The sequence below is a fragment of the Rattus norvegicus genome, chromosome 16 (assembly GCF_036323735.1).
Source record: "Rattus norvegicus strain BN/NHsdMcwi chromosome 16, GRCr8, whole genome shotgun sequence".
NCBI classification, from domain to species: domain Eukaryota; kingdom Metazoa; phylum Chordata; class Mammalia; order Rodentia; family Muridae; genus Rattus; species Rattus norvegicus.
The window spans coordinates 50926075-50937438 of NC_086034.1; the positions used below are offsets into that span (position 1 = coordinate 50926075).

The 11364-nt window shown below is 44.3% G+C and overlaps 1 long non-coding RNA gene across 2 annotated transcripts in view; it reads right to left on the reverse strand.

Annotated features, from left to right (window-relative positions):
- Positions 1 to 209: 209 nt before the first annotated feature.
- The window catches only part of LOC102551022 (uncharacterized), an 11627-nt gene continuing 472 nt past the window's right edge, over positions 210 to 11364 (reverse strand). Inside the window, exons 2-3 of one of the 2 annotated variants that reach the window (XR_360456.4) lie at positions 4840 to 5026; positions 210 to 3751 (exon numbers count right to left, since the gene is read on the reverse strand). This is a non-coding gene — a long non-coding RNA (uncharacterized LOC102551022). The remainder of the gene's footprint in view (positions 3752 to 4839; positions 5027 to 11364) is intronic. The other variant, XR_010058387.1, reaches the window with a different exon arrangement.

Consider the following 11364-nt stretch of genomic DNA (forward strand, 5'->3'; position numbering starts at 1 on the left):
TTCCGAGTGTGACTTATACACTCCACCTTTCCCCCTTTGGTTTGATATAATTGCTTGATATTTTGGCCGCAGCCACACACACACACACACACACACACGCACGCACGCACGCACGCACGCACGCACGCACGCACGCACGCGCGCACAGCCAGTGCAGATTCAGAGACAGAACGAGACAGCAAGCTAAGAGACAGTGTTGTACATTTGCACGTGGGCGTCTCCTCGACAGCTTAGCTCAGGCTTGACCTGTTCCTGATTAAGTCACACCCTGAAGGCCAGACAGCAAATGGAACCTGCTTACAGGGGCATCTCTCTCCTAAAAGTGGCAGTGTGAGCCTCAGGGTGGGCAAGACAGTGCACGGGGATAGCGGGGAAGAGGTCAAGGGAGGAACACAAATGTAGACTAGAGCAGGGCAGGATGGAGGGAAAGACTAGTGCAAGGCCCTCTTGTCTTGGTTGTTCACAGAATGAGTAACCCTAGCATCCACGTGGCTGGGGCAAAGCCTGTTCCCAAGCAGGTCAGGAACAGCTACTGGGAGTGGGGGCTGGTGAGGAGCAAGGAGGCTTAGCTCCTCCCACTTCCTCTCAAGCTTTCTGTCTTCTGGACTTTGACTCCTCCTTTCTGACAAGAGCATCTCAGGTTCCTGGTGCGTGCGTGCGTGCGTGCGTGCGTGCGTGCGTGCGTGCGTGTGTGTGTGTGTGTGTGTGTGTATGTGTGTGTGTGTGACAAAAGACTAATTTCAGTGAGGTTCCAGTATTGATAGAGTAGCGGAAGCCAGAGGCCTCTGTCACCAGATCAACGACTCGTTGCAGTGAACATGTGCAAGCCAAGAAGTGTGGACAAAAGGGCATAGTGTGGGGCACACTGTGACACACAGCAGCTTCCACAAAAAGGGTTTTTCACTCTGTTGTGAGGGAGGTTGCATGTGTGGGGGGTGGGTACGATGGGAGGGAGGTAAGTGAGATTAGGGTACATGATATAAAATTCACAAAGAACCAATAAAAAGCTCAAAACGAACAAGCAAACAAAACACCCTAGAGACCTGAGACAGGAACTGGGCAGAGATAACACACCCCCAAGGACCTACTTCTTTCAGCTGGACCAAACCTCCTGAAGTTCCACAGCCTTCCCCACGGCACCGACTGCAGAGAACAAGCCATGTAAAGCATGAGATTGTGGGGCAGTTCAGATTACTCTACTACGGGCTGGAGAGATGGCTCAGCGGTTAAGAGCACTGACTGCTCTTCCAGAGGTCCTGAGTTCAAATCCCAGCAACCACATGGTGGCTCACAACCATCTGTAATGGGATCTGATGCCCTCCTCTGGTGTGTCTAAAGACAGCTACAGTGTACTCACATACATAAAATAAATAAGTCTTTAAAACAGATTCTTCTATTTCATCATCTTTTCATTGCCTGGACTGCATTCCCAGTGGCGGGACCAGCATAAGGACAACTCAGAGGACAGGGACCCAGGCCAGCCTGAGATCAGTGGGGCTGGGAAGGACTCAGTGCTGATCTCCCAAACTCATCCAAACTTCAGTAGCTGCTAAAGTCTGTTAAGTACCAAGCCTTGTCTACAAGACTGCAGCATATTATGACAGCTCCCAGACACTGGTAGACTCTTTATGGGAATATATATATCAGAGAAATATATATATATATATATATATATATATATATATATATATATATATTCATTTAAATTTGCCAGGGCACTTAGAGAATTCGGAGTGATAACTCTGTTGGATAATTTAAGGACCTTGGTTTCTGCAAATGGAAATCTTATAATTTGCTTTCATTGGTCAATGTTTTTTGCTGTTTTGTTTAAAGTAGTCAGCCCAAATGAATCCTGTTCACAAGAAGTTGTGAGAGACACAGAGCCAGCCAGCCACACAGCAAACGGACTCAAGCCAGTCAGATCAGGCTAAACTTAAAATGATGTCATCAATGGCTTCTGCTGTGAGGTCAGGGAGCTACTCCGAGTGGCTTAGCCCTGCTGGCTGGTGTCTCTGCTGCATTCTCTGGTCTCTTCTTTTTTTCTGCGGTTCCTTGGACAAAGCTGGCTATGGTATGCTGAGTTCAGACCTCACATACTCAGAAGTTTCAAAAGTTTCCATTAGGTTGTGATGTTCAAAAATTGTAAGACCTTGAATTTTTTTTAAAAAATTCTAGCTTTCCATCTCACTTAAAAAGTCACTGCACACACCCCAGCACTTGGGAAGTCGAGGCAAGAAGATCATGGGTTAGAGGTCAGCATGAGCTTCGCTTAGACAGACCCTGTCTTAAAACAAAAACAAAAACAAAATAACAGAAGCTGTAGCAACCCCACACTGAACACACAAGAGTGACTGACTGACTCTTTGGTAGTTTGATTAGAACAGGTAGTGATAGTCAATTATATAATCACGGGCCTCAGCAAATTTTTTTTTTTTTAAATCTGAGTGATATCCCAACCACAGTTCCCCTCTCTCTTCCCAGTCCTCCATTCCCAACCCCTATAATGCTTATTTAATTCTCACTCCACCCCTGTCTTAGTTAGGGTTTTACTGCTGTAAACAGATGCCATGACCAAGGCAGGTATTATAAGGACGACATTTAATTGGGGCTGCCTTACAGGTTCAGAGGTTCAGTCCATTATCATCAAGGCAGGAACATGGCAGCGTCCAGGCAGGGATGGTGCAAAAGGAGCTGGGAGTTTTCCAGGCAGCTAGGATGAGGGTCTTAAAGCCCTCGCCCACAGTGACACACCTACTCCAACCAGGCCACACCTACTCCAACCAGGCCACACCTCCAAATAGTGCCACAGCAAGGGTGGGCCAAGCATGTATAAAGCACAAAACCTGTGAGGAAAGGTTGAAGTTCATGTTAACCTCTCAAGGTTTCTGCTTTGACTCTTCTTCCCAGAGGAAAGAATTCAGTCGAGAGATAAAGGGAGTTGCAGTAGAAGTTAATTTAATGTAGCAAAGAAAAGCAAAGTGGAGCATATTCTCCAGAAAGATTAGAGTGGGTTATCCTGAAGCCCGATGAGTAACACAACTGGTCTGTGACGTGGATGTTAAGGTGTTGATGAATATTCATGAATGAGTAGCATATTCATGTAGTAAGATAATTAACCTTTTCCTTTCTCAATGAACTGGCTCTCCCCTTTAAAGTGTGTCTTCCCATGATCCTCTTGAAAAGTCTGTAAAGAGCAGGGAAGGTCAAAACCATAGTACAAATGGTATTAGAACATACTTAGGTCATTTCGAAGGTGAGGACCTTTGACTGGTTCACATGCCTGCAGCTGGGAAGGTACCCTTACGTAGTAGGAGGAACCGAAGTGCACGTGAAGAATTTATACCACAAAGGAGTATTCTGAACATCAGGAGACACCACTACCAATAGATGGTTGCAGTCCGCTTGGTTCCTTTGCGTCTAACTTCCTGCCTAACCAGAACACGCAGCTCCCGAGATTTATCTGCAGTTATCCAACTCGTGACCTTCCCAGGCACAGCGCCACAGGTGCCTCCCGGTGTGGTAAGGGAACACCGCCTTCGAGTGGCAGAGGAGCCAGGTGGTGAGTACTAGTTAGGAAATGTGGTCCGCCAAGTGATGCTGATTGAGAACGAAGGACCGCTGTCACGGTGAGATTGAAGTATGGACCGCTGTCATGTCGAGATTGAAGTACGCATGTTCCTACTGTAAATGGTTCACACAGTTCAAAGTAGTAAGGAGTCAGGACTCAGACCTTTGAGTGTTTCTCAGCCGTCTATAAGGGAGGAAAATGAAAACATCCCCTTAGATATTCAGACTTTACACGAGTAAATGAGGTAATAGGATCTTGTACGTAGAAATGCTCGGCTGGGGCTGGGATGGTCTTGCAGTTAAGAGCATGTACTTTCCTTGCAGAGAACCCGAGTTTGGCTCTTAGCACTTATATCAGATGACTCACAGCTTTGTGCAACCACAGCTCTAAGGGATCTAGTGCCCTGTTTGGTCTCCAGAGACGCCTTCTCTAGTATACATACTCTCGTACAAACACACACATACACATGTAATTACATAAAATAATAATACATTTTAAAGGAAATTATCAATTGCATTCACAGCTACTCTATCAGGCTGTTTTAGACTCCATTGTGGGACATCTAATTGATGTGGTTCACTTTCTCAGAAGGTTGTGTGTGTGTGTGTGTGTGTGTGTGTGTGTGTGTGTGTGTGTTTAGATAGACACTATATGACTCTTCACCTTATTAATGGTCCTCAGTAGAGACTGCTTGACTGGACAGCAGTGTTATAGAAAATAAAACCACGTTTTGGCTCTAGCTCTCGTCTTTCGGCAGCTATCTATCAGGCATTTGTTAGAGTGTGTCCATCTTGGTGGCTGATGCTTTCAACTGGTTCACCTTAGGCATTCGAGTAAATATATGCAGACTAGGCAGATGGTGACAGGGAACGGGACAACACCTCTGTTGGCAAGGAGTCAGAGAATAGTCTGAAAATCAGTCCAAGTAGAGTCGGCAAACAAAAGCTTATTAAGGACATTTTCCTTGTTAAAATCGGACTGCGTTAACGCTGATGAAAGCAGGATGTAGACCCCTCTGACATAGTTTAACCCATTTAAAGATAAACGTTTGTATGCTGTAAGCCACACATGGGTTGAGACTCCAATGAGGACTTTATAAGCCATCTGCTAGTCACCTAATGAGGCTAGGAACTATCCGTGCTTATGTTAGGCACCAGGGGTCATGGGTATTCATTCATAATGAAGGCTTCAATGCATCACTGTAGAAGCTAAAGGGGTCTTTCTTTACCCAGGCTAATGACAGAGATAATAAAAACATTTTTAAAGATTACTTGGAGTCCAGAGAAGAACTTGAGTTGGCTCGAGTTGTTTCCATCCGGTGAATCCCGATCGCGGGAGCCATCCATATTAACATCCATACTAACAACACCAGGCTACTGATGGGTCCCTTGCCTCAGTTCACTTAATCACACGCTGCTTTGTGAGCCATCTGGATCCAAAGATGTTTGCTGTGAAGATCTGTGTGTGGAGTATACAAACTCTTAGCAAAGCCCACAGGAGGTTGGGAGCGTGCTTTACTTTGTTTTTTTAAATAAGAGGCTACTTGAAATTCTCTACGTTGATCTTTCTAGCTCAGTTAATTAAAAAAAAAGGGGGGGGTGGCATCCAAGAAACACCTTGGCTTAGAATCATAGAAACAAAGAAACTGAAGGGCCAAGTCAAACTTTACATTTCAACCAACAACCAACATTACACTGGCTCTGATCTTTAAATAATGGCAGTGTCCCCACTTAGAGGAAAACCATGGCCTGTTGCGCTGATTGATGATAGTCTCCTCATTGATGCACCATAACTAGGAAGACTTTGCCACAGCCATGTTCTCACATAGTTTCCTACTAATAACACCACTAATGCCTGGGGTGTCAAAGATGAGAAAAGGTTTTCTACTTAGTAACTGCCTGTGTCTAGTACTATGGGTCACAGGTAGAGCCCTTGCCTCCCATGCATAAGGACTCAGGTCTGAATCCAGTGCCGGGAGAGAGAGAGAGAGAGAGAGAGAGAGAGAGAGAGACAGAGACAGAGACAGAGACAGAGACAGAGACAGAGAGACAGAGACAGACAGAGACACAGAGAGAGACAGAGAGACAGACACACAGAGAGAGACAGAGAGACACATCATGTCAGAGACAGAGAAACAGAGACACAGAGAGAGACAGAGACAGAGACACAGAGACACAGAAAGAGACAGAGACAGAGACACAGAGACACAGAAAGAGAGACACACACAGAGTCAGAGACACAGAGACACACACAGAGTCAGAGACACAGAGAGACAGAGAGACAGAAAATATACAGTTATTAATAGGAATAAGAATACAGCTACCAGAAGAAAAAATACAGTATTTGTGAAGTGCTTCTCACTTACCCTAAAGCTTTAAGTGTCAAAGTTAGTGTCTCCCTCATGGGGGAAAATAGCCGATAAAACTTTTAAAATGGAGGCAAAAGACAAGAAACAGAGCTGACATGAAACAGGTTCTGATCTAAATGGATTTTCAGAAAATCTGCTGTAGACACAGAAGACAGTGTGGGACAAAGCTGGCGTTTATATCAAATGGAAACAAAGCTGGCATTTATATTAAATGGAAAAATATTAGAAAATACTGCCGATCATAGTCACTTTCTGGGAGAAGTGATATCTTTGAATCATACATTAAAATAAAATCCAGAGAACTTAATCATAATAAAAACAAAAACTAGGGCTGGAGAGATGGTTCAGAACTGGCTGCAATTCCAGAGGTCCTGAGTTCAATTCCCAGCAAACGCAACCATCTGTAATGGGATCCAAAGCCCTCTTCTTGTGTGTCTGAAGATATCAACAATGTACTCATATACATAAAATAAATAATTTTTTTAAAAAATCAAAAAACTGAAAAATGAAACTTCTAAAAATTCTGGACAAATGTCTACATAATCTGAATATCCTTTAAATAAAATACTTGGTAACAGAAGAAGTTCAGATATTGTATATTTTTTGGATTTTGAAGATTGGCATATATAAGGAGATATTTGGATTTTGGAACATTTTATATATAATGAGTTACTTGGAGAATGAAAACAAAGTCTAAAGCCCAAATTAATTTGTTTCACATTTGCTGTTTGAACATCCTCTGAGATAATTCTATACTGCACTTTAACCATTGAACCTAGGAAGCTTCGCAGAGTATAATTTTCCACCTGCGGCGTCACGATGGAGTTAAGCTATTTCAGATTTTGGAGCATGTCCAATTTTGAAGTTTTGGATTAAAGGTACTCAATCTTTATAACTTGTAGAGGTGACAGAAACCACGGGACAGGCTGTAATTCAGACCGCAAGTCACTTCCAGAATCCTACCAGGCTCTAAGCAGATAGCTACAAGCCAGTTTACCTAACTACAAAACATACGTTTAAAAGTAAAAGGAAAACCACGATTTCCACAGAAATGCCTAATATTGATTAGACTTCAAGGTAGCATGTACCTACAAGCTATATGAATCATGTTGATGGATGTGCTTCCCACTAATGTCTGTGATACTGTTTGTCACCTATGCTTTTTAATTTTCCTTCGTGTATTACATTTTACCCACATTTCATCGAAGTGTGTTGGTGGCCCAGAATGGTCTCTTGGAGCATAAAAACCATAGTGAAAACCTACCATCCACATTGCAGTTCAGAACAGTGCTCTCTACGTGGCTAACCAACAAGGCTCAGGTGCACATGCAGAATGGGAGTTCTTGCATGCCGGGACAAGTGACTGTGTGCTGGTGATGGCTTCCCTCAGCACTGAGAAGGAAAGTGGGAATTGGATGTAAGAGATGACTTTCTGAAAATTAGATTTCCTCTGGCAAGTGGCCCTGTCATTTTTTTTTGTTCCAGTGTAACATCTGGATGGAAATTTTGTCACATATGGGCACGAAGCCATCGAAGGGTTTGCATCATTTCTGCACAAACTAGGTGACCTTTGTAATATCCACAGGAAGTTTTATAGGGTAAAAAGCAAGTACTATTTTCCAGGTAGGAAAACTAATCGATTATTTCTTGGAAAGCAAGGAAGAGGAAACATGAGTGACAGGGTTATGACCATTAAAAATCAGGGCTGGAGACATAGCTCAGTGATTAAAAGCACTTGCTCTTCCAAGGGTCCCACGTTTGATCCACGGCCCTCTTATGGGAGGCTCAAGAAGGCCTGGAACTCCAGTTCCAGGGGATCCAGCACCCTCTTCCAGCCCCCAAGAGCACCAGGCACTCAATCAGTGTGCAGGCAGGACAAACACTCATGGCGATTTTTATAAAATGAATAAATGTATTGAGTTTATAGGAATATTACTTAAACAGACAAACAGCAACCAAGCCAGGAAAACAAAACATAACATAAAACCAAGGACTGTGAGATGGTGGAGAGGGTAAAGTCACTTATTATATTAGCCTGGTTCCTGATAGAACCCTAAACAGAACCCACACAAAGTTAGAAGAGAGCTGAGTCCACGTCACTCTCTGATTACTACATAAGTACTATGACCCAAGAGCTTATATACACATATCATACACACAACAACAACAACAAATTCAATTTATTTTAAAAGAAGCATAAAGCCAGCCCCAAAGTTCATGGCTGACATTATACACTGGAAGCAGAAAGGGGAATTTTTTGGCAAAATATCTGTCTTAGAAGCCCCTGGGTGAACATCACACTGGATCAGTGGCAAAGTGAGAGTCAGGAATCCCAAGTTCTCCTGTTGGCAGATCTCTCTCTTCTCTGTGGGACAGGAGAGCTGAGGCACAGAGCACAAATCCTCTCCTTGACTATGTGCAGCGCATCCCAGGAAAAAAAACCCGTGGTTTTTAAATTGTATTTATCTCTGAAAAGCTATGTTATGTAAAGCAGACACTTTCTTGTTTCGTGAAAGATTATTCGGGAAGCTGAATGGTCTTTATGATCACAGGCGTCAAAGCTGATAGAATACCAGATATGCATCAACCAGAGGAGAGCTATACTGATTCCCAGTGGGTGTTCCTGGGACTGGGCTGTGGCTCAGTGGTAGAATACCTGCCTGCCTGCCTGGCATGAGGCCTTAGATTTGACCCTAACCCTGCTAAGAAATAGAAAAGGAAAGATGCCCCTTAAAGCTAATTCACCCACTGTCTTTGTCATAGGGCAGCTGGGTGCACAATGACACCTTTGGCTCTCAGTGAGAATTGAATGAAATAATGAGATATGTAACTCATAACTGAGCTGCCGCAAACTACACACTGTTCCCCGTGTGAGTTTAAGGACAGTGTGTAGAGCCTGCTTTTCTAAGCTGAGGAATGCTGGCAACTTAGAGAAAAGATGTGGGGTTGGGGGATTTAGCTCAGTGGTAGAGCGCTTGCCTAGGAAGCACAGGCCCTGGGTTCAGTCCTCAGCTCTGGGGGAGGGGGGCGGGGGGGGGAGAAAAGAAAAGAAAAAAGATGACCACACAAAACCTCAATCTTTAGACAACTTTGAGGAAGTCACTGCCATCCATAAAGACCCTTCTGTGATTGGCAGGGAGTCACTGCCAATAGTTTAATGGGAATGCATTTGCTAGCCTCAAGTCCAAACTTTGGCTTGACATGAGTGTTGGCTTAGCATCTGACAGAGCAGTGAGCAGGTTCGTTAGCCAAAGTACTCATCATATGTTCAAGGATTATATTCCTCGGCATGCAGAACAGCCTGACAAGCTATAAAATACTTCCTGGCATCCGAGGAGCATGAGACATAATAACAGTACACATGTGTGTACTGTGTGCTTGTGGTGTGTTTGGACACAGTCACAGCCTGAGCCAGTAAGCATACTACACGTCACTCCCTGACAGACTCTCCTTCCTGATTGGATGTTTTCTGGATCAGTAACCACCTTCCACGTGTCGGTCTGGGTTAATGTGTTCTTATAGGGGCTGGAGAGATGGCTCTACGGTTAAGAGCACTAACTATTCTTCCAGAGGACCTGAGTTCAATTCCCAGCAACCACATGGTGGCTCACAACCATCTGTAATGAGATCTGATTCTCTCTTCTGGTGTGTGTGAAGAATATATTCAGTGTCCTCACATATAAATAAGTAATAATAAGTACATAATGTGTTCTGATAAAGACATAAGAGCTAGAACAACAACTAAAACTGAGTCTGATGTGACTGCAGTTGGACTGTCCACTGTCATGGGTGGGCTATGTTTCATTCATATTCATTTTCACTTTATAGGAGCTAGAGTGGTAAATTAGACAAGATGGTGAGGAGCCCACCTTTGTTTTTTGTTTTTTTGTTTTTTTTTTTTTGGTTTTTTTTTTTTTCCGGAGCTGGGGACCGAACCCAGGGCCTTGTGCTTGCTAGGCAAGCGCTCTACCACTGAGCTAAATCCCCAACCCCAAGGAGCCCACCTTTGAACTACATGAACTCTGAAGGGCATCACTAACCCCGGCTACCTCAGTCAAAGGGGATTGCGTTAGGAGTGTCCACGTGGCTCTTTTCACTCTTTGTTTAACTTCTCCTTTTCATGCACGGGAGTATGTGTGCATCCGTGCCTGTGTGCATGCATGAGCGAGTGTGTGTGTGTGTGTGTGTGTGTGTTCATGTGTGTGGTGCACATGTGTGCATGTATGTAAACCACTGCCCAAATGTGGAAGTCAGAGGACAACTTCCCAAAGTTGTTCCTTCCTTTCTTCCTTTCTTTCTTTCCTTCTTTCTTTCTTTCTTTCTTTCTTTTTTTTTTTCGGAGCTGGGGACTGAACACAGGGCCTTGCGGTTGCTAGGCAAGCACTCTACCACTGAGCCAAATCCCCAACCCCCCAAAGTTGTTTCTTTGCTTTCACCATGTGAGTCCCGAGGCGAGAATTGAGGTCATGAATCTATGCTGGCAGTGCCTTTGCTCGCTGAGCATCTCGCTGGCCCGTGTGGCTTTTCCTACACGACAAAAGCATTATTCTAGGAATCAGGGCATTCTTGTTCACAAAGCTGATGATGGGTCTCCGCCAGCTAACTGGTGAGATCAATTTATGTATCACATATCCAAGAATCAAGACTGACACCTGGGGCTGGAGGAGCCAGGATCAGTGGAAGAATGTTTCTGGAGTTGACAGGACCCAAGGACTCAATAAAGATGATATCAACGGCTGTGTGTGTGTGTGTGTGTGTGTGTGTGTGTGTGTGTGTGTGTGTGTGTGCGTGTGCGTGTGCATGTATGCATGTGTATATGCATGCATGTGTGTGTATGTATGAGTATATGTAAATGAGGATATATGTGCACACATGTGTAGAAGTGCCTTAGGGAGGCCAGAAGAGGCTGTCAGATCCTCTAGAGGAGAATTTACCAGTAATTGTGAGCCACCCAATGTGGGAGCTGGAAATCAAACCCTGGCCCTTTGGAAGAGCGGCCAGTGTTCTTCATCCGTGAGCTGTCTCTCCGGCTTTCTGGTCTCCGATGTTTTGTGACTCTCTTATTCTCAGTGCTATTAAATAGACCTGCTCTATGTCGTCAATGAATGTTAGATATGACCTAAGAAGACAGTACGGTGAGTTTCTTGATGGCATTGGGACCCTTACAGCACATCCTTGTCTCCTTCATAAATGAGGCAGCCGCTCAAGACACACAGTCAGCTGCTCTTACAGAGAGACCTATGCTGGCTTCTCTGTCTCTCTCAACATTTCGTCCTTTTCTCAGAGGTCTTGAAACCTCTATCTTGACTTCACTTCATTCAATCCACTGCAGTTTTCTAAATTGCAGGGTTACACCAGCAGTGTGCCAGAGCTGCTTCCTGGGGCTCCTACCAGGGAGCTAAGCCAGTCTCCTCCCATTCTGACATTC